The sequence below is a fragment of the Dromiciops gliroides genome, chromosome 1, assembly GCF_019393635.1.
Source record: "Dromiciops gliroides isolate mDroGli1 chromosome 1, mDroGli1.pri, whole genome shotgun sequence".
Classification (NCBI taxonomy): Eukaryota; Metazoa; Chordata; class Mammalia; order Microbiotheria; family Microbiotheriidae; genus Dromiciops; species Dromiciops gliroides.
This window is the reverse complement of record NC_057861.1, coordinates 241,810,212-241,834,407: the sequence shown is the minus strand read 5'-3', so window position 1 is coordinate 241,834,407 and position 24,196 is coordinate 241,810,212. Positions and strand designations below refer to the sequence as shown.

Genomic DNA, 24,196 nt, shown 5'->3' with positions numbered 1-24,196 from the left:
TGAGAAGACCATCTGCAATAGACACCTCCTTTCTTTCACTCTCTTCTTGACTCATTGCAGTTTGTCTTCCCACCTCATTATTATTATATATATTTTTTTTAGTGAGGCAATTGGGGTTAAGTGACTTGCCCAAGGTCACACAGCTGGAAAGTGTTAAGTGTCTGAGGTCAGATTTGAACTCAGATCCTCCTGACTCCAGGGCCAGTGCTCTAACCACTTCGCCACCTAGCTGCCCCATTCCCACCTCATTATTCAACTGAAATTGCTCTCTCTGAGGTTCCCTTAAAGGCCAAAATCTAATGGCCTTTTCTCAATCCTTTGCCTTCTTGGCCTCTCTGCGTCCTTTGGTCATCCTCTTCTCCTTGATACTCTCTTCTCTCAGTGTTTTCGTGACGCTGCTCTCTCCTAGTTCTCCCAATCAATCTGATCCTTCTTTCCGAGTCTCCTTTGATACATCTGTATCTTCACCACACTTGTAAATCCTAGGGGCTCCCCAAGGCTCTGTCTCAGGCTCTCTTTTTGCTTGCTCATCTCATCCGGTCCCATGGCTTCAATGATCAGCACTTTGTAGATTCTTAGCTGTATTTGTCCAGCCCTAATCTCTCCCCCAAAATAAATTTAGTAATTAAATTTCCCTTCTCCAGCTGCCTTTCAGGCATCTCAATCTCAACACATCCCACACTGAACTCTTTTTGGTTGTTTTTTTTTTGCTTGTTTTTTGGGGGTTTTTTTGTGGGGCATTGGGGGTTAAGTGACTTGTCCAGGGCCACACAGCTAGTAAGTGTCAAGTGTCTGAGACTGAATTTGAATTCAGATCCTCCTGAATCCAGGGCCAGTGCTCTATCCACTGCGCCACCTAGCTGCCCCCACACTGAACTCTTTATCTTTCCTTCCAAAGTCTTACCCTCTTCCTAATTTCTAATATCTCTTGAATACTTCCCCTCCTCTCCTAGGTTACTGCTACCACTCTGACAAAGGCCCTTGTCTCCTTATGCTGGGACTATTACAATAGCTCGGTTAGTCTCTCTGTCTCAAGTGTCTCCCCACTACAGCCTACTCAGCTCTACTCAGCAGAGGTCTGAGCAGTCACCCCCCACCACTCCCCAGTCGGTAAACTCTAGTGGTTCCCTATTATCCCCAGGATCAAATATAAAATTCTCTGTGTGGCTTTTAAAGTGCTTCATAACCTGGCTGGCCCCTTTCTATTTTTCCATGTGTTCTTCAATCTGGTGACATTGGCCTCCTCACTGTCCCTCCAACAAAACACATCTCCTGGCTCTGGGCATTTTCTCTGGTTGTGCCCCGTGCCTGGAATTCTCTTCCTCCTCTTCTCTGCCTACTATCAGATTCCCTCATACTGTACTACTGTTTCTCACAGTTTCCTATTAAGTCTTATTACAGGCTTGGGCTTTAATAATTTCAGAAGAATAAATGCTATGAATTTACAAAAAATATCATTTGAATGTTTAATTACTAAATTTATTTTACACTTATTTTGTTTTGTGAAGACTGAGCTGAATGAAACTTTACAAAGTTTGAAAATCAACTATAGAGAAACATGTAGCACAAGAAAGTAGTTATGTTGAGTTTTAATACAAAATGCATATTTCTCAGAATATATGAATATATAATATTGATGTCATTTATTTATTTATTTGTTTGTTTATTTATTTTTTGGTGAGGCAATCGGGGTTTAAGTGGCTTGCCCAGGGTCACACAACTATAATGTTCATATAGTTCTCGTTGTATAAATATACATTTCTTCTATGTTATCTGTTCCTATTTATATGTCATTTATAATATTCCAAGTCCAGCACTCTATCCACTAAGCTATCTAGGGGCTTTACATCATATTTGAAGGGCTAGTATGTGGAGAACAGCCTTATTTTATTTGGACCTAGATGGCAGAACTGGGAACAATCATTCAATAAGGATTAATTAAGCCCCTAATTTATGCCAAAAAATGTTCATTGTTTCTTACAGCATAGCAATATTCCATTACATTCATGTATACTGTATATAAGAAATATATTGATATTAATTTTTAAGTTGTCCTTTCACTAAAAAGTGCTTTTGTAAGTTTGTAGTATTTATACTTTTTTTTGGTGGGGCAATGAGGGTTAAGTGACTTGCCCAGGGTCACACAGCTAGTAAGTGTCAAGTGTCTGAGGCCTGATTTGAACTTAGGTCCTCTTGAATCCAGGGCTGGTGCTTTATCCACTGTGCCACCTAGCTGCCCCCCTAGCATTTATACTTCTAAAGCTATCAAAACTTGATGCACTAAGACTTTGGGGACATACTATACTTGTAACACCCTCCCACTCCCTACCAGTACAAGTTCTTCCCCTGCTTTAAAGCCTAGCTCAAATAGCACCTCTAGGAATCCTTCTCTGGGCCCCTCAATTGCTGATGTTATTTCCCACTCTGGACCTCATGTAGTTCTTTGCACCTTTTTTTTTTTTTTGAAGGGCAATGGGGGTTAAGTGACTTGCCCAGGGTCACACAGGTAATAAGTATCAAGTGTCTGAGGTCGGATTTGAACTCAGGTACTTCTGAATCCAGGGCTGGTGCTTTTATCCACTGCACCACCTAGCTGCCCCCCCCCCCCCACGCACCTTTTTCTTACTCATTTATGGCTGTTCTATGTGTGAGGTTATTTGTACTGGTGTCAATTCCATTTCCAAAACTGTAGGTTTTATAAGGGCAGGAATCAATAACATCTTACTTAGACCTTGTGTCCCACCTAGCACCTAACACACTGCAAGTTCCTAATAAATGTTAGTTGAGTTGAATTGAATTGAATTAAGAACTCTTACAGCTGTCATTAATTGGAAAGGATCATTAGCAACAATATCAAAGTAATTGCCAGGAAAACTTTGCACAATTAAAATGGTGTGTGAAATTACAAAATGAAAGGACCTCATAGTACTTTTTTTTTCTTTTGGTGATAAAGACCCATATTCATAAACAGGGCTTCTATTTTAGCCCTGTGTATCTACAGCCAAGTGCTTTTAATCTTCCTTATAGTTGTAGACACCGGAGTATTCTAATTATTTCCCCAATACTTCAGGTGGTTTTGTTCTCAGCTATAAATATTCTATGGCTCCTTTTAGTATTGGTATCAGAGAAGACAAAAGTTGCCAAGTCCAACTGTGGTAATAAAAAAAAATACATCCTCAGGCTGTCAACAAGGGCAATAAGCAGCACATAAAGGAAAGACATGCTATTAACTGGCTGGTTGTCCCACATTCTTGTAAAACATATGACTTTGCCCCATTCTTATCCAAGAACATATCTAATTTCAGTAACTAATGAGTCAGATTCATTCTTGCACAGCATAAAACAGTCCCCATGTCATCTGAAAGAACAAGTGGGTCTTCCTAAGCACCTCCCCTAGTGAGGAGTAGAAAGAATGCAACCCATTCTTCCATAAATATGAAAAATGCCCCATGGAGAGGACTTCTACTTAGAAATCGATATCGGTGTCCAGGGCTATTACTGATACGCTGCCTTCTTCACAAAGTTGTGGGGGGGGGGGAAGGATTAAGATGAGAACAGATGTGGGGGCAGCTTACATTGATTCTGCATCAACCCAGGAAAGGGATGTGTCACAGGCCAGCTCCCTCCCATAGTTTATCCTCATATTAGAATATAAACTCCACTTGCAGAAAGCAAGTGGAACTATACTAACTGGATCACTAAAATGCCCATGCCCTTTGGCTCAGATATTTCACTTACAGGCTTATACCCCAAAGAGTTCAATGACAAAAAGTAAGATCCCATATAAACCAAAACTGTGGTAGCAAAGAATTGAAAACAAAGTAGATGCCCATGGGTTGGGAAATGGCTAAACTAATTGTGGTACATGAAGGTAATGGAATACCATTTTACTGTAAGAAAAAAATGAATATGATGAATACAAGGAAGGATGGAAAGACTTTACATGAACTTTTGCAGAGTGAAGTAAGCAAAGCCAGGAAAACATTATACACATGATAACTACAATCATGTAAATGGAAAGAATAACAGCAGCCAAAAATAAAAATAATACCAAAAAGCCTGAAAATTAATTAATGGCTCTGGGATAGTATATATTTATTCTAGAATGCAACTAGGAGGAGCATGAATGATTTCAGAGCTTAGAATTTCAGCCTGTCTTTTTGTGAGTTTTGCTGCTCCAGGGGTTGTTTCATGGCTATTTGGGGGGGGGGGTAATTGTGTCAGGAGCTCTGTGCTTTTAACATCTTTCCTCCACCATCTTGGCTCTGCCCCCCACCTTCACCTCAGAGCTTAGAATCAAAAGAAGTAGGTTCAAATCCTGTCCCTGTGTGACACTGAGCAAGTAATTTAATTTTACTGAACTTCCATTTCCTCCTAAAAATAGAGATATCAGTACTTGTAATTCCAAAATCAGAGTCTTGTCTTGAGAAAAGCACTTTGCTAACCTCAAGGCACTACATATATGTGAGTTATAAAACAGGGTATGTGGGAACCAGCTCATCCTACCAGCTTTCGAGAGCCAATTGTTAAATTTTCACTGTGAGTATTTATACCTCAGGCATGAGTAAATGCCACAGATCAGGGCATGATTTACATTGTTTTGTGATTGGACTTAAGAGTGTGATGGAGAAAATGTGTTAGTGCAGATTAGATCTAAAAGTGTGACATTGTGGGGAGTAAAGGGTGGGGGGATCCAGTTATTAAATATGCACCAGCACACTCTTGGTTATATTACTATACAAATAGTGGGAAATAACTTCTGATATTTGTAGACAGCTTGTAGAAAATGACTTTTTTTTTCCTTCAGAGAAGTTCCACAAACTAAATTTCCCCCAAGTGTAGCCAGGTTGTTGGGTGATTTTTTTCATTGTTGCAAGGAATGTTCTTGATTCAGGAGAAGGAATTCTTTTTGCTGTTTCCTGCTTCTTGTGTGTCAGTCTTTTCTCCCAAGTGCATGTCTTTCTCTATTCACTAGAGTAAAAGGAGGGAGGGGGAAATTCTCCTTTAGAAACTCTGTCAGATACAGATGATAAATCTGACTGTGTCAAAGGGGTTTCTTTATTATGCTTATTTCCTGTGCAATGGATGTGCGGTAATTATATTTGCTTTCTATTATTCATAATAAGCACCTCTTAAGTAATTGGCACCATGCTCATTCTCCCCAGGACTAAAAATTACACTACATAACCACCACAGCAATGCTGACTGGGTAATTTCATGTACTGGTAAGGGAAATGACCTCACTGAAAACCATCTCCCAATAGTATTTAACACTGGCATCCCAAGAAGAAAAACTAGAATGAGCCAGGTATGAAACAGAAAGCTTTCCTGCATTTCAAATGTTCTTTTATCCCTTCCCTTTGAAAGGGGGGAAAAAAGTTGTTATTCAATATTCACATACACCCTATGCAGCAGCGGGTGATGGAGACCCAGTAAATAGTTGCTATGCTCAGGCAGCCAAGCTTGGCTTTTGCTTTCCTTTCTTTCCCCCAATTTTGTCTGAGTTTTGCAGTGAGTGCTCACAGCATGTTTTAAATCATCACAGCTTTGCTAAGTTTGGCTAAAGGGGGCAGGGGTAGGATCTGAGGTTGGGGCTAAATGATGACTGGTTTCTTTTTTGGAGTGTTCCACTGTGAAAGAGGCCTCTCCACCTCTTCAATTACAAAAAGGAAGCCTGTCTCTTCTGGTTAAAAGTATATAGCCCCCTGGGATTCAGCGGGGAAAGCTGTGATACTGTATGAGGATCAGCTGAGATAATACTTGTAAAGCACTTAGCACAGTACCTGGCATATAGTGGATGCTTAATAAATGCTTGTTTCCCGCCCCCCCCATCTATTTTTTTTTTTAATTGCAAACTCCAAAGGCATTTGGAACCAGATCACTCCAAATGACAAAGCCTGTATGGGCATGACATCTCTATACTAAAGATGCAATAGAAAGTGAGGATGAGTTTTCCCCTTGCATTATGATCTCTCTGCAAGTTCCTGCTAGGACTCGGATTTTGCAGGAACTGTATTTACTAAAGTATAAGACAGATCAAGGGGCAGCTAAGTGGTGCAGTGGATAGAACACCAGCCCTGCAGTCAGGAGGACCTGAGTTCAAATCCAGCCTCAGACACTTGACACTTACTAGCTGTGTGACCCTGAGCAAGTCACTTAACCCTCACTGCCTTAAAAAAAAAAAAAGACAGATCAAGAGCCCTCTAACTTGTTTAAAAAAAAAAAGCTTTGGAAAACCTATAAAAATGCTTTCAGAGTTTCTCAAACTTCTCTCCTTGGAGAGCCAAAATACAGTGGCAGTAGAAAGATCCATTGTTTGCCCAAAAGCTTCCTCTGAGAAGGCTCATCACCAAACCAGGTCAGGAGGAGGCAGTGAAAAAAGATGATGGTGAGAGATGGTAATTAAGGGAAAACCTAGAACCAGTCGACTGCTTTCCACATTGTTCAACCTTTGTAAATATGTCGGATGTAGCACCCATAGTGATTCTTCTCTTAATCATCAGGAATGAAAAATACAAAACTAACTGAAAAGGATTCATCATATTCAAAGTAGACAGATGTCTAGAAAGAATTTATATTACAACGCTCTTTGATGCTTAAACATGTGTGTATAATGTTGTGTGTATAAATAAGTGGGTAGAAAAGTAACAGGACAGGGATCGAGAGATGTAAAAACAACTGAACGGTGTGATAATAAGGAATAACAAGTCCAGGTATCTTTGTAAACAGCTTTGCTTCAGTAGTACCAGGCGCTTCAATAATAGAAACAACTGGGAAAGGAAAGGTAGTATTCCACAAGTTTCTACATTTTCTGAGCTCTCCCATGTCACTGAAAACTTTGGAACAATAAGAAGAAGAGACAGGGGCAGCTAGGTGGTGCAGTGGATAGAGTACTGGCCCTGGATTCAGGGGGATCTGAGTTCAAATGTGGCCTCAGACACTTGACACTTACTAGCTGTGTGACTCTGGGCAAGTCACTTAACCCCAATTGCCTCACCCCCCAAAAAAAACTTAAAAAAAAAAAGGACACAGCCCTCTAAAGCCTCAGTTATAAGATTATTTGAATCATGTTGACCATCAATGAAGATCCCAAAGCTCTCATACAAATAAACAATATCTTCCTTTTATAGAGCATGCCCAGAGCTAAGAAACTATCTCCCCACAGTTATACAGAGCATAGATTGGATTGCACCAGTCAAGTGGAATACAAAATTTCTTTATTAGACAAATACATTGTTCTGATCGCTACACTACCCTCATACTCCTCCCTTCCCTGATGGCAAGTAGTTTGGAGAGACAATTTCTCCCCAATAGTTTTCCTGATCAAATGATGGTATATAATGTCAACAAGTCTTGTTTTCCATTGCATTGTGTGAATATCAGTTAGAAAGACACTACATGTGGTTACAAAAGGAACACAGACTTTGGCACAAGAAACATTTTCAAGTCCGCACGTGTATCTGAGTTGCCACAACTTGGTAATACTTTTCTGGCAGATTAGTTCTGCCCTGCAGTACTTTCGGTTGTGTTTATGATGTTAAAGCCATAACTACAAATGTGGGCCCCAAATTTAGACTTTTTTGAAATGTCCTCCACTGCCACTCAGATTAGGGTATTCAGATTCAAGTTTCTCAATGCAAAGGGAGCCTTGGCATTTCTGACAAGATAAAGATTGATATCATACAATGGCAGAGGAAATTGTGGGTTCATGTCTCCAGGTGGGCTAATTTCCAAATTACACCAGAGAAAATTGCTCAGGATAATTTCACAGATTTCCTCTAAGGTTCATGGTGGTAAGATTGTTGCACCTGCAAAATTTAATTACAAGTTTATTTTTTTTTTCCAAAGCAGAGAGATCACCCTAATTGGTAGCTGCTTGTCTTAGCAGCACTTGTTACTTCTAAGAGCCCAGGAATAACAAGTTTAGCCTGGGAATGTGCAAAATGATGATGTGAGATCACTTGACATAGTCATTCTGCCACTTGTCATTCAAGCAACTTGGCTTTATCTTTGTTGGAAGTCTTCAAGCAAAGGTCATATAACCAACCGTCAATTATGCTATAGAGGGAATGATTCAGGTAACAGGTTGGACTGCATAAACTTTGAGGTCCCTTTCAACTCAAAGCTTCTGTGATATTGTAATCTACAGTGGAACCAGTGCAGAAAAACATTTTTAGTCAATAAACATTTATTAAGCTCCGGATACAAAAACACAAAAGGCAGCCTGTGTCCTCAAGGAGCTCACAATCAAAGAGGGGAGATGACAAGCAAACAAATATGTACAAACAAGCTATATACAGGATAAGTAGGAATTTTTTTGTGTGGGGGGGGCAATGAGGGTTAAGTGACTTGCCCAGGGTCACACAGCTATTAAGTGTCAAGTGTCTGAGGCCGGATTTGAACTCAGGCACTCCTGAATCCAGGGCCGGTGCTTTATCCACTGTACCACCTAGCTGCCCCCAAGTAGGAAATATTAAGAGAGGGAAAGCACTAGAATTAGGAAAAGTTATCTTCACTTTCTCATTTACCAATATAACTTTATGATCCAATCATGTACCTTGAAACTTCTACTTATATTTTTGTAGCATAGTAAACTCTCACTTGTTTAGGAGGAAAACAGGGTCCTGCATAACTGAATATTCTGGTTAACCGAAGATTTATAATTTTTATCATAGAATGTGAATTTTCAAGTTATTGGAGTAAAATAGACTTGAGTAAACCGACACTGAACATAATTCGATCTCTTTGAGGATTCAGAAGGTTCTTCAGCATCTTGCATGTTTTAAAAGTCATCATTATAAATATTCATTGTTAATGTGATATTGAATTGAATCAATGTAGATGAAAATGGTATATGAGATTGAACTGAATGATCACTGACCCTAGTGCTGGCAGTTCTTTTTAAAAATGAGTTCCTGGGGGGGGGGGGGCAGCTAGATGGTGCAGTGGTTAAAGCACCAGCCCTGGAGTCAGGAGTACCTGAGTTCAAATCCAGCCTCAGACACTTGACACTTACTAGCTGTGTGACCCTGGGCAAGTCACTTAACCCCCATTGCCTGCAAAACAAAACAAAAAAAAAAAAATGAGTTCCTGGGGCAGCTAGGTGGCGCAGTGGATAAAGCACCAGCCCTGGATTCAGGAGTTCCTGAGTTCAAATCCGGCCTCAGACACTTGACACTTTACTAGCTGTGTGACCCTGGGCAAGTCACTTAACCCCCATTGCCCTGCAAAAAAAAAAAAAAACCCAAACAAACAAAAAAAAATGAGTTCCTGCTAGCCACCCATTCACTTCTTTCTTTTACTTTTCTCAAGAAAGAAATCTAAAGAGAAAAAAGAGGCAGTTATTTAAAAGCAGCTAGGTGAGGGGCAACTAGGTGGCGCAGTGGATAAAGTACTGGCCCTGGATTCAGGAGTACCTGGGTTCAAATCCGGCCTCAGACACTTGACATACACTAGCTGTGTGACCCTGAGCAAGTCACTTAACCTCCATTGCCCCGCAAAAAAAAAATATATATATATATATATATATATATATATATATATATATATATATATATAATGATTTTTTTTTTTAAAGCAGCTAGGTGACATAGTGGAAAGAGTGCTGCAGTTAGAATCAGTAAGACCTGAGTTTGAATTCTACTTCAGACCCTGGACAAGTCATTTAAATGTCTCTCCGCCTCAGTTTCCCCATCAGTGAACTGGAGATAATAATAGCACCACCTCATAGGGCTGCATACTTTAAAGTGCCATATAAACGCTAGCTATTATTATTGGGTTGTCTTCTTGTTTGGATTTCAGCTAGATTTAAATTACCTATGTAGCCTGCTGAGACTAAGGGATACTACTTTATTACATGTGTTCAGCCAATTAGTATTTCTTGAAGAACTACTGTGTGTGAATCCAAAAGGAATCCGAAGAATTTTGGAAACTGAATAACAAAACAAGAGATGTAAGGAGGCAGTCAAACTTAGTGATAATAGCTTGTATTTACATAACCCTTTGAGATTTGCAGAAAATTATCTCATTTGATTGTCTCTACAACCCAAGAGAACTATGCTATTATTACCCTCATTTTACAAATGCTGAGCTTGAAAATGGTAGTGTTAAATGAGCTGCCCAAGGTCACAAAGATAATAAGTGTGTCTAGGTAAGGATTTGAACACAGGTCTTCCTGAGCCCAAGGCTAGCACTTCACGCCAAGCTGCTATACCAAATAAGTGAAGAGAATAGACAGGAAGCCTTTGAGCTCAAAAGATGGAGAAATGGCAGTGAGTTGCAGGAGTATAGGAAGACTTCACTGAAGGGAACCAATGTGACCTTGGGCAAGTCTCTCAAAAGTAGATGGCCTCCAGGCTCCCTTTGGGCTCTAAATCTACAATCCTATGAATAAGCCTTGAAGGAAAGGTGGGATCCGGGAAGCAAATCAACTTGGAAGCAGCCTTTTAGCTGGTAAAGCATTTTTTGAATTGTTTGTCTTGGCTTAGAAATGGAACTAAAGCCTGTTTATCTGCCTTTACAGTATTGTTTCATCTGTTATGTTAGTTTGTACTATTTTTGCATGTGAAAATATTGCAAGACTTCGGGTCAGGAGAGGCCTAGATGCAGAACCAGCATCTAGAACCAGCTTGCTAGTTGTGTGACCATGGGAGAATCACCTAACCTCTCACAGCCTTGATCTCCTCATTTGTAAAGTGGGGATGTTAATATCTGCTGTTAATACTACCTCACATGATGTTGATACTACTTTACATGGATAATGTAGGATCACACCCACACAAAAAAGTATAGGATTCATTGTGAGAATCAAATAAGATTATATATATGTGTGTGTGTGTATGTGTGTTTGTATATGGATATATAATATGCTTTATAGAGCTTTATATTATAGAGCTTTCTATAATTTGTAGATGTGAGCTATAAATATAATAATAATAAAATAGTATGATTTATTATATACTGTTACCATAGGATATTGGCATAACATATAATGGAAAGAATATAATTATTGTATTAATCATATATTATAATACATGATTATATATCATATATGTGATAATATATAATATCATCATATCATTATTGTTGTTTTCTTTTCACTGTGGGAACAAAAGTATTGACCACCTTGAAATTTATAAATGATTATATTCAACTAATCCAGAAAGCATATATTAAGAGCCTGCTCCATGCAAGTCCCTGTGCTATGCATGTCTCAGTTTGTTAGTTCCAAGTGACAAAGGATTTATCTAATTTCATCACTCTTCCTTTAGGAGAGATAGTATAGTGTAGTGTAAACCTGAGTTCAAGTCCCATCTCTGAAACATCCTGGCTATTTTATCCACTTTGGTAAAAAGAGTTTGCTCACCTGGGAGTTCCCTGTACCAATAAAATAATTGGTACAGTCTCTATTCCTCCAAGACCTAGCACAATGTTCTGTATATTTTTTGTTGTTGTTTAGTCACTAAGTTGTGTCTGACTCCTCATGACCCCGTTTGGGGTTTTCTTTTTTCTTTTTTTTTTCGGCGGGGCAATGGGTGTTAAGTGACTTGCCCAGGGTCACACAGCTAGTAAATGTCAAGTGTCTGAGGTCAAATTTGAACTCAGGTCCTCCTGAATCCAGGGCCGGTGCTTTATCCACTGCGCCACCTAGCTGCCCGTTTGGGGTTTTCTTGGTGAAGATACTGGAATGGTTTGTCATTTCCTCCTCCAGCTCATTTTATAAATGAAGAAACTGAGGCAAACTCAGTTAAGTGACTTGCCTAGGAACACACAGCTAGTAAGTGTCTGAAGCTGAATTTGAATGCAGGTCCTCTTGTCTCCAGAGCCAGCATTCTATCCACTGTGTCACCTAGTTGCTCCGTTCTGTATACAGTAGGCATTTAATAAATGTTTATTACAATTTTATTGTGATCCTTGTTTATATTTCTGTTTATCTAAATACAGCCATAGATTAAATACTTGATTGATTTGAAAACACCCTGAAGAAGTATAAAAAACGGGGCAGCTAGGTGGCGCAGTGGATAGAGCACTGGTCCTGGAGTCAGGAGGGCCTGAGTTCAAATCTGGCCTCAGACACTTAACACTTACTGGCTGTGTGACCCTGGGCAAGTCACTTAACTCCAATTGCCTCACACACAAAAAAAAGAAGTATAAAAACGTGTTCAGTGACCCCATTCCAAGTGACTAATCAATATAATAGCACATTTCACTTACAATTCCTGTCTCAGAAAGCAACTAGACACCTGACTCAATCCCTTATTGCCAAACATTAGGATCTTATGTTAGCCAAAAGACTTCTACTAACCAGTTTTAATGCCAGTACCATACAGGTTTTTTCATTAAATCAAAATCCTTCCTTGTGTGTGCTTAGCATCCCCACATAAACACACATAGTCTGATCACTCTGACCCAACAAAGTAGCATGTCAAACCAATTAAAATAATCTAACACACATCCCTGTTTGAATCATGCTTATGACCTAACTGAAGTCTCTAAAACCTGACATGCTGGGTGAAATAATACTGCCATTGCTTTTATTATTATTATTATTATAAATCTAATAATCATCAACTAAGACAATCAAATAAACATAAAAACAAGATACAAAATCTTGCTTAATCCCTTTAACAAGGCTGAACCGAAAGAATAAACAAACAATAATGCTTCTGTTCTGTGTTCCCTTTCCAAGCCTGGATGAAATTCCACCACCTTTGTTCTCATTTCCCTTCCTCTCTTTCTTCTTTCTCTCCTTTTTCTTTCCTTCTTTCTTTCCCTCCTTTCTTCCCACCTCTCTTCTCTCCTTTCCTCCCTCTTTCCTTCCCATCCTTTCTTCCTTCATCCCTCCCTCCCTTCTTCCTTCCCTTTTCTTCCCTTTATTCCTTTATCCATCCCTCCCTCCCTGCCCTTCTTTTCCTGCCATCCCTTCCTTCCTTCTTTTTCTCTTCCTTCCTTCCCTTTCTTCCTTCCTGTGTACATATAGAATAAAAGCATGTTTGTCTATGACAATATATAAATGTCAGAAAGACAGAGAGAGAGAAGAGGACAGGAGAGGAGAGGAGAGACCAAAAAATGTACCAACTACAACATCAGTGTCAAAGAAATTTATTCTAAATTTATTCCATTTTAGGTGGACTAATGTGGTGTTCCTTGGATAACACACTGAAAGAATCATCTTTATAAAGACAACATTAGATTATAAGCTGAAACATTTAATAACAACTCACATTTATCTACAGAACAGTTTTGAATGTTTTCATTGGGGGAAAAAAGCGAACGGAATGTTGTCATTTTTTCCCATTTTACGGAGCGAGAAATTAGAACTAAGAAAAATTCAGTGACTTGCCCAGGGTTGTAAAGATAATATACGTCAGTGTCTAAGTTCAAAACAAGATTTCTAGAGCCAAATCCAAGATTAGTTTATTGGACTCCCCAATTTTAGTCATCAAAGTTTTAAATGGGCTCTTGTGTGGCTGCCTCACTGAAGGTCACAACATGAAATGGAATACTTATTCTAAGATAACTTCCATACAAACTGAGCCTGGTGAGGTAGAGAGAGAATGAGTCTCAATTGGGACACCTAAAATCACTCTCTTCTGACTGGTACCGGCTGTGTGGCCCTGGGCATAGCAGTAAAATTCTTAGTGCCCCTAGGCAACTCTCTAAGGCAATACATTGCAAAAGAGGTGGACAATCTTTTGTGGGTGGGAGAAGTTCCCCCCCCTCCAGTGAAATGCCTAATAATAGCTAACGTTTATATACTTCACTTATGATGTGCTAGGTACTGTGTTAAATGGTTTGCAATTAATTACTGCCTTATTTGATCTTCACAACAACCCCTTGGGGGTAGGTGCTGTTATTACCCCTCATTTTACAAATGAGGAAACTGAGACCTGCAGAGGTTAAGTGACTTACCCCAGGGGCACATAGCCAGTAAAAAGTATCACAGGCTGAATTTGAGCTCCAGTCTTCTTGGCCTTGCCCCCTTGCACTGTAGCCACTGCATCACCTAACAGGTTTAGAGCATATAGAAATGTCTCCATGAAAACCTCACTCAGTGGCAACTATTGAAAGCTCTTGTATAGAGTTATTTGAAGATAATGGCAGTTTCTCCTAAGTCTTAGGAATCAGAGCTATGGGTACATTATTTTGCACTTTCCCTAGAAATTTGCAGTTGCTATTCATAAGGAAAGAAGTGGGGGGAGGGGGAGGGCTTATATAGGGAAAAGTCTCATCCGAACAAATCTTTATAATTATGATTCATGCCAATTAAAGTCTAGAGTCAGGGAACCTCCACACACCATTATGGATGAATTATTGATGTAGGATGTTAGTGGATTAGGCATGAGTGGAGGCATTCTTCTGATTCACCTTCTCCTCTCTCCCAGCTAGCTTTGCTCCAAACTCTAGGACTGAACTGGGAGAAGTCAGTACCAGGTTGGAGTAGGGGAGTATATGAGTTTGGGGTTCTGTGTGTGATGGGAGGGAAGGGGAGAGAGATTGAGGGAGATAAGGGAGGAGAGGAGGAGGAGGAAGAGGGACAAGTAATGGTAATAATGATGGCATTTACAGAGCTCTTTAAGTTTCACAAAAACTTTACAAATTACATCTCATTTTATCTCAACAACCCTAGGAGGTAGGTGCTAACATAGAGGTTGTGACATTAGCTAGCAGAACACAGTTAGTAAGTGTTTGGGGCTAGATGTAAATTCAGGCTTTCCTGACTCCAGGTCCATTACTCTATCCACTGAACAATCTAGTATGGGGAGAGAGAGAGAGAGAGAGAGAGAGAGAGAGAGAGAGAGAGAGAGAGAGAGAGAGAGGAACAGGTCAGGGAAATGGAAAGAAAAATTTTATTTTAAAACCAAAAGTGACTTTGGCATTATTCATAGTCTGTGGCTTATTGGTACCTCCAGTCCCCTAATACTAATAGTTCAAACAGTCACTGATATTTCTGTGCATGCCTTTTTGTTAGAATCATTGCATGGTGCTCTGGGTTTTGCTCCCAATCCTAGAGCTACCGTTACTTTCCAGTTGAGTGAAATCAGCTGACCAATTACCATTTTTTTATTTTCACATGAATAATAATAATATAATTATTTAAATATACTTAAGTACATAATTTAAATGTATGCTATCAACAACATAACAATTACATAATTTAAATATGCAATAATAATACTATTTTTTAAAATCCAAGGTGTTTCATTTCAAAAGCAAATTCCTATTCAAGAAACCTGCTGAGTTTCTGAGCCTCCACCGGACCTTCACCTTGAGATAAATCTGTTTGTCAGTACTACAAAGAAAGATCAACACAGCACAAGGAAAAGATCAATGCAGCCTATCAGTGATTCCAGGACATTGCTGTCACACTGTATGGTCAATCTGAAGTTGATTCTGCAGAGCAAATAGTTTTGAGGGAACAGGGAATAGCTAGAGTTCTGGATTTGATGATGCTAATTGTGAAACATGTTGATTGTTTTGCTTTGTTTCTCTCTGTCCTTGATGTACTATTTTCTGATGTATTGGCTGTGGAGAGGCAAATCTTGATGGTCTACCTTTTTGTTATGATGGGATGGAGGGAAAACATAATCGTGAAATACTATCTGATGACATCAATGATCTAAACATATGAATAAGAACCTATCTCTCCTCCACTCTTACCCCTTTACAAATTGACTCACATAACAGTGGATATACATAGGGTGTAGACTGGTGACATGTGGGGACCTTCAGTATTATGTGTTGTAGGCAGAGGTAAAGGTTGAACTAGATATCCTCTGACATCCTACCCAGCTCTGATATGCTGATTCCATGAGGCATGGCTGTACAGATGGAATGAGGAGAGAAGGAAAGACCATGTTTTGTTAACTTTTTTAAAAGCTCAATGTTAAATGAAGTGAAATCTTAATTGCAATGCAGTCTATATGCAAAGAGTTTTGAAAGCCATAAAGTGTCATAAAAAATGTTAGCTATTATTATTATTATTATTATTCAATTGTCCAGTCTATTGTTGCCATTATGATGAGACTCAAATTCAGTTTAAACAAATTGATTTGCAGATATACCAGTCTTATTCAAAACACAAAAAAGGGGAGGGAGGTGGCAGGTAGAGCAATGGATTCAGAGTCCTTGCGTCACTGCTCACTATCTGCTTGACCTTGGGCAAGTCACTTAACTTTCTGAGCCTCAGTTTTTCATCTGTAAAATGAGGGGATTGACCAGGTAATCAATAAGGTCCCTTTGAGCTGCAGGTCTATGATACTTTGATTCCACCACCTAACATAGATTGTCACCTTTCAACATGTTAGTAGATGGTCTTAGTAATAGGGTGGCCAAAAAAATGCATAGTCCTGTAACCAACCTTTTCATGAGCTTCCCTAAACTTGGCTAGGTTTATCTTCAGCCAACATCATGGAGTCCATTACTGAGTCTGCACTCAAAGCCTTTCAGATTGGTGGAAATTGCCAGCATTTATGCTTCTCTGACACAGTCTTCTGTACCATGATGTGACATTGGAGTCGGAATTTAGTGAAAGACAGTGGAGAAGGCAAGGGCAATCCTGACATTTTACCTTTTTTTGATTACCCTACATACATATGATCATCCTCATTCCCATTAAAACACATTTATCAAATTTTTAATCACACATTGTTGCAGGCTAATGCATAGAGTTGTTGTAAGAAATATATTTTTAAACCTTAAGATCCAATAATAAAGGTGAGCCATTATTATAAACGTAGGGACCATGTCTTATCTTTGTAGGTCTCTCTAAACCCGGGAGAGTGCATTGTATACAAACAGATGCTTAATAAATGTTTACTGAATAAATGAACAACAACAAAATACACAGATCTAGTTCTAATCTTCTGACAATTATATAATAATAATAATAATAATAAATACTAATAGCTAACATCTGTATAACACTTTATGGCTTTCAAAACTCTTTGCATATATACTGCACAGCAATCAATGAAGATTTCACTTCATTTAACAATAGCTTTTTAAATAGTTAACAGAACATGCTGAGAATTGCTGCCTTACCCATGGATCTCTGATTATACTATTTTCAGGGAATCTGGTTTTTTTGTGGTTTTTTTTGTTGTTGTTTTGTTTTTGGTGAGGCAATTGGTGTTAAGTGATTTGCCCAGGATCACACAGCTAGTAAGTGTTAAGTGTCTGAGGCCGCATTTGAACTCAGGTCCTCCTGACTCCAGGGTGGGTGCTCTATCCACTGCGCCACCTAGCTGTCCCAGGGAATCTGTTTTAAGGGGATGAGGCTTATTATCCCATTTTTAGCAAGTCATTGTCAAAATGACTGAGGCCTCATTGTATCAATCAGTTTTTTGAAACTAATTTTTGCTGAAAAGATTCTATGAGGAATTGAGTTCTATTCCTCTTTCTTACCCCTCCCCTTTCCCACAATTCCAGGAAACTCTTTGAAAGGCAACATGATAAAGGGAAAAGATCAATGATGTAGTATCAATAGACCTGTGTTCAAATGATGTCTTTGCTACCTTTTGACCTTGAGAAAGCCTTCCATGGTCCTTAATTTCCTCATGTAAAATGAGTAGCTTCTAAGGTCCCTTCTAGCTCTATGCCTATGAGAGCCCAGCAGTGGCTCCCATTGCTCCAAATCAGGCCAGAGAATATCCGCCTTTCTATTCCTTGGAGAGCTCTCCATGGGCCCATACTACCAAGGATAATGGCAGAAAATGTTTCCTGACCTAGCTCAAAGGGTCTCAGTCGCCAGGGTTGGTCTAAGGAGATAACCTTTCCACCCTAATCTTCTTGTCCCACAAATGACACCCACCACTACCACCATGTCTCCTTTCCAAATCTCTTCCCCCAAGAAAGAGTTTCGGGATGATATGACTAAGGTGCTACTAGGGGAATGGCAGGTGTGTGGGCTGTGACTTTTTTTTTTCTTTGCAGGGCAGTGGGGGTTAAGTGACTTGCCCAGGGTCACATAGCTAGTAAGTGTCAAGTGTCTGAGGCCGCATTTGAACTCAGGTCCTCCTGAATCCAGGGCTGGTGCTTTATCCACTGTGCAACCTAGCTGCCCCCTGGGCTGTGACTTTTTGATGAAGCACTGGAACCTGTGACTTCAAGGTCATCCTGGGCCAGCACTCCTGCATTTCAGCATATGTTGTCCGAGTAAGTGTGCTTGTGTCTATATGAGCTGCAGGAAGAGAACGCATTCCATTTTAAAATATAAGCTTCATAAATAGATTAGTCCAGGGTGAAAACCACTCAGTATACCCATTCTTTCTCCTCTTTTGTTGTTGTGTCTGACTCATCATGAATCATGATTCCATTTGGGGTTTTCTTGGCAAAGCTACTAGAGTAGTTTGCTATTTCCTTCTCTAGCTCATTTTACAGATGAGGAAACTGAGGCAAACAGGAGTAAGTGACTTACCCAGGGTCACACAGCTAGGAAGTATCTGAGGCCAGATTTGAACCCCGGAAGATGAGTCTTCCTGATTCCAAGGCCAGGGCTATATCCAGCCCCACTCTTAGACCTGAACAATTTTCAAACAATAGTCTCTCCTCAAAATAAAAATTGCTCATTCACTCAATGTACTATATTTCACCCTGAGTATAGAGATTTCATCAATTTCGTTTCAGAAGAGACAAAAAAGTAGCATACTCAGACTGGTCTGGATAGCTCCACAAAGCAGGTTTGGGTTTGGCCAGAAGAGAGGCAGAACCAGAGAAAGTGCAGGGCAGGAGCATGACAGATGTCTGTCCCTTTGGCTTTTGGAGCTGTCTCTTCTCCCACGCTGAAAAGGTAGGGTGCTTGCTTGATCTGATACCCCCTATAAAACTAGACTGATGAGAAGAAAGGGCCAACATCTTTAAGGGAATTTTTATGAGGCGTCAAGGTAAAGAACAACCTAGTGCTTACAGGCTTCTTTCTGCTTAGGCATTACCTTTCAAAAGGGAAAGCATCCAAGCTAAATGAGCTGGAGCCATTAGATAAGGTAGGTAGTTAATGAGGGTCAGAAATGCCCTTCTTGTAATCACTATCAAGAATTCTTGCCAAAAGCAAAGCAGAATGCTCGTTGTCCTAAATAAAAAGCAAATATCTCTTCCTCCAGTTTCCCCCCTCCCCCAGCATTCAGTGACTACAACAGAATTCACTGAATGACAAAAAAAGCAAGGCATCCAAATAATTACAACAACAATGGATATACTTGGCACCTATTATGCCTTTCATGAGATCATTGTAAAGAGTTTAATAATTACTGCTGTGATAGATCATTCTTAATACAACATTTTATTCACCCATCTATTTTAGAGGAAGAATAAGGCACAAAGCTTCATTAACACCCAAAAGGCAGAGTTTCTGGAATAAATGAAATTCTTTCTTACAAAAAGATAATTACCATGTATTTATTTTTATACATACTCTATATAGTTACTTTGTACATATTTATGTGCATACATGTTATCTCCTTTGAAAGAAATCAAATCAACCAGCCTTTGTTAAGGGCGGGCTAGGCACCGTACAAAGAATTGGGGATCTGAAGAAAAGCAAAAATAGCCCCCGTTCTCTAGAGGCTTACAGTCCAATGAGGGTGACAACATGCAAACAACTTTCTACAAAAAGATATATACAAGGGGCAGCTAGGTGGCGCAGTGGATAGAGCACCGGCCCTGGATTCAGGAGTACCTGAGTTCAAATCTGACCTCAGACACTTAACACTATCTGTGTGACCCTGGGCAAGTCACTTAACCCCAATTGCCTCACTAAAAAAAAAAAAAAAAAGATATATACAAGATAGACTGGAGATAATCTCAGAAAATAGGCACTCCCATTAATGTAGATTAGGAAAGGCTTCTTGCAAAAGGTGGGTTTACTCTCCGAAACCTGGGAAGCCAGGAGGTAGATACAAAGAGAGTATGGGGGGGGAGGGGTCGGGGAGAGAGACATTCCGGGAAAATGCAGAGTCCAGAGATGGAGTCAAGTGCGCACAGAGGGCAGTAAAGTCTAAGAAGACTGGAAAGGTAGGAAGGGGCCAGGTTAGGAGGGATTTTGAAAACCAGAGAATTTTATATTTGATCTTGGAGGTGATAGGAAGCCACTGGAGTTTATTGAATAGTGGGGTGAAGTGGTCTGATCTGTGCTTTAGGAAGGCCACTGATAGCTGAATGGTGGAAAGAGAGAGACTTGAGGCAGACAGACCCAAAGCAGCTACTTCAGTAGTCCGGGTTTGAGGTGATGACAGCCTGCTCAAGAAGGGGTGTCGGTAGGGGCAGCTAGGTAGCACAGTGGATAGAGCACCGGCCCTGGAGTCAGAAGGACCTGAGTTCAAATGCGGCCTCAGACACTTAACACTTACTAGCTGTGTGATCCTGGGCAAGTCACTTAACCCCAACTGCCTCACCAAAAACCAAAAAAAAAAAAAAAAAAAAAGGGGTGTCGGTATCACAGAAGAGAAGGATGAAGATAGGAGAGATGTTGTGAAAGTAGAAACAACAGGACTTGGCAATAGATTGGATATGGGGGGGCACGGTGAGAGAGAATGAGGAGTAGGGGATGACATCTAGGTTGGGAGCTTGGGTGACTAGGAGAATGGTGGTGCCCTCAACTTTAATATGAAAGTTTGGAAGAGGGCAGGATTTGAGTAGGCTCTTGGAAATCAGAGATATTAATTTTTGTCTTTTAATTCCCAAACACAATCCACAGTAGGCACTATATAGACGCTTATTGGTTTACCAAATAATCTTTTTAGAGTTTACATAGCACTTCTCATTCAACAACCCCATGAGGATGGTAATAAAATAGCTGATAGTTATGCCATTGTAAGGTTTACAATACACTTTAGATGCATTATCTCACTTGATCCTCCCAACTAATAAAATATTGTTATCCCCACTTAAAGGTGAAGAAACTGAGGTTTAGAGAAGTAAATTGACTTCTTTGAGGGTGGGGATAGGGCAAATGTGGTGGTATTTTGGCAATTGGGAAGGGGTGTTTCCTTAGTCTTCCCTTCCCCCACCCCACTTTCCTTGACACATTCACATCAGTGAAAGGAAAGGGGAGATGGGGAAGAGGAAGGCAGAGTTTTAGTGGACAATGAGGTAGGTGGGGATGAAAGGGAAGAACGGGGGCTTGTTGGCTTTTACTTTTTTTTTTTTTTGCAGGGCAATGGGGGTTAAGTGACTTGCCCAGAGTCACTTAACCCCCATTGCCTTGCTAAAAAAAAAAAAAATTAGTTGTCAATTGGTAATGCTGGTTTGGAAGACGGGTTTTATCTGAGGCTTTTTTTTTTATCTGTGTCATCTAATGGAGTTTATATATATATGTATATGTATATATATATGTATATGTATATGTTATATATATAGGGTTTTTGCAGGGCAATGAGGGTTAAGTGACTTGCCCAGGGTGACACAGCTAGTTAAGTGTCAAGTGTCTGAGGCTGGATTTGAACTCAGGTCCTCCTGAATCCAAGGCCAGTGTTTCCATGCGCCACCTAGCTGCCCCAAGTTTTTATATATTTTAAGTTGCATAGATTCATAATTAACTCTTTCTATCTGACTCTCATTCACTGGCTTCTGAGGGTTTGCAAATGGACACTCCTCTGAAAATGTATATCCCATATATGTATGCCATATAAAGATAATTAGAAAGAATGTGCCTGTTCTTCATACAGATTAAAGCTTCCAGGATAATAATGCCAGTGCATCCTGAACAGTTCACAAAAGAAGTGCCTTCCAGGAGAAGATGTAGGTTAAGATTATGTTTTATTTCAAAGGGCAAGTCCTTCTTCACTTTCCTCTAGCACAGCCAATGAATTCTCATGAAAATAAATTCTGTAATTTTGATCCCACTCTTATAGAGTTCAGATGTAATGTACATGATTCTTATTGAGACAAAGGTTTGATGTAATTTCTATCATTTAGCAGCACTACCCACTCTGCAGATTTTCCAGAAATTCTGCATAATTCTGGGAGATTCAGTCTAAAATTGGAATTGTGTGTTTTCCACCCCTAAACAAAAGGCTCTAGAAATTAAGCATTCCTTCACTACATCAACTACTAGATCCACTTAGATCCACTTGTTCTCTGTTTATTAAAGGACTTTCATTGTTACAAATGAGTGAATGAATGAATGAATGAATGACAAAACATGTGTTAAATTCTTCTATGTGCCAAGCATGGTTAAGTGGTTGGGATATAAATACAAAAGCAAATAAAGTTCCTCCCCTCAAGGAACTTAACATTCTAAAAGGAGAAGAGTACATTCTAATAGAGGGAATGTTGGGCAGGGAGGGGGTATTTGGTTTGGAATGTTTTGGGGATAGTGGGATGAATTAGAGGATATAAAGTTAAGGGGAATCCTATTCTGCCCTAGAGTCTAGCAAGGAGGTTGGGGCTAGGTTGCATATGGCTTTGAAAGCTAAAAAGACCAGTTTATATTACATCCTTGAATGAATAGGCAGCTACTAGAGTTTATTAAATTGAGGAGGTGGGGATCATGGTCAGATCTGCACTTAAGGAAAATTACTTTGGTTGTTGTTTGTGAGATGGACGGGAGTGGGGAGACCTGAAGGAGACCAATTAAGACGCTGTTGCAATAATCTAAGTAGGAAGTGACAAAGGCCAGCACTAAAATGGTAGCTCTGTGTGTGTGTGTGTGTGTGTGTGTGTGTGAGAAAGTTGTCATATTCAAGACATTGCAAAGGCAGAAAGGGCGAGATTTGGCAATTGATAGGTATGTAGTGTAATGTAAAGTATGGAGACAAAGATAGTGTCATGGTTATGTATCCTGTAGACTAAAAGCATGGTAACACCTTTTACAGAAATTGTGAGGTTTGGAAGAAGAGAGGGTTTGAGGGGGGAAATGGTGAGTTCAAATTTGAACATTTTGAGTCTAAGATGTCTCTGGAACAAATGTCCAAAAGGCAATTGGTAATGAGCAACTGAAGGCAAATCTCATGGGATAGACTGGGTATATGTGTCTATATTGTTTGTGGATGTTTGTCTGTCTTTTTAAGTGTATGTTCAGGGAAAACCTGAACACACATGGGACATTACCATGGATATAAACCAGCAAAGGACATAGAAAAAGACCAGGTGTAAAAGGAATTTGGTAAGACTCCTTCTTTGCCTATTTTTCCAAATAGTTTATATAGTACTGGAATTAATTGTTCTTTAAATGTTTGGTAGGATTTACTTGTGAATCCTTCTGGTCCTGGGGATTTTTTTTAGGGAGCTCATTTATAGCTTGTTCAATATCTTTTTCTAAGACAGTATTAAGTATTCTATTTCCTCTCTTGTTAATCTGGATAATCTATATTTTTGTAGATATTAATTCATTTCACTTAGATTATTAAATTTATTAGCATATAGTTGGGGAAAATAACTACTAAAATTGCTTTAATTTCCTCTTCATTTAGTGGTGAATTCACCCTTTTCATTTTTGATACTGGCAATTTGGTTTTCCTCTTTCTTTTTTTTTGTTTTGGTTTTGGTTTTGGTTTTGGTTTTTCTGGGGCAATGAGGGTTAAGTGACTTGCCCTGCGTCACACAGCTAGTAAGTGTCAAGTGTCTGAGACTGGATTTGAACTCAGGTCCTCCTGAATCCAGGACCAGTGCTTTATCCACTGCACCACCTAGCTGCCCTTCTTTCTTTTTTTTTAATTAAATTAAACAATGTTTTATCTATTTTATTGTTTTTCCTCCATAAAAACCAGCTCCTAGTTTTGTATACCAAGATAAGGTCAAAATGGGCATATAACTTAGACATAAAGGGAGATAGCATAAGCAAATTAAGGGAGCATGGAATATCTTACCTTATGAGATCTATGGTTAAGCAAATAAATTATGACCAAATAAGATATAAAGACCATTAGGGGAGTTAAAATAGATAACCTCAATTACATGAAATTAAAAAGGTTCTGCACAAACAAAACCAGTACAGCCAAGATTAGGAGGAAAGCAGATAACTGGGGGGTGGGGGAGTGGGGGGAGATTTTACAGCAAGTTTCTCTGATAAAGGCCTCATTTCTCAAATATATAGAGAACAAAGCCAAATTTATAAAAATACAAGTAATTCCCCAATCAATAAATGGTCAAAGGATATGAGTAGCAGTTTTCAGAAGAAGAAATCAAAGCTATCTAAAGTCATACCAAAAAAAGCTCTAAGTCACTATTGATTAGAGAAGCACAAATTAAAACAACTTTG

General features: G+C 39.4%; 1 protein-coding gene across 1 annotated transcript in view; it reads left to right on the top strand.

The window, feature by feature from the left end:
* KCTD1 (potassium channel tetramerization domain containing 1) overlaps positions 1-24,196 on the top strand; it is a 259,929-nt gene that overhangs the window by 88,473 nt on the left and 147,260 nt on the right. The gene's annotated exons all lie outside the window — the stretch shown is intronic.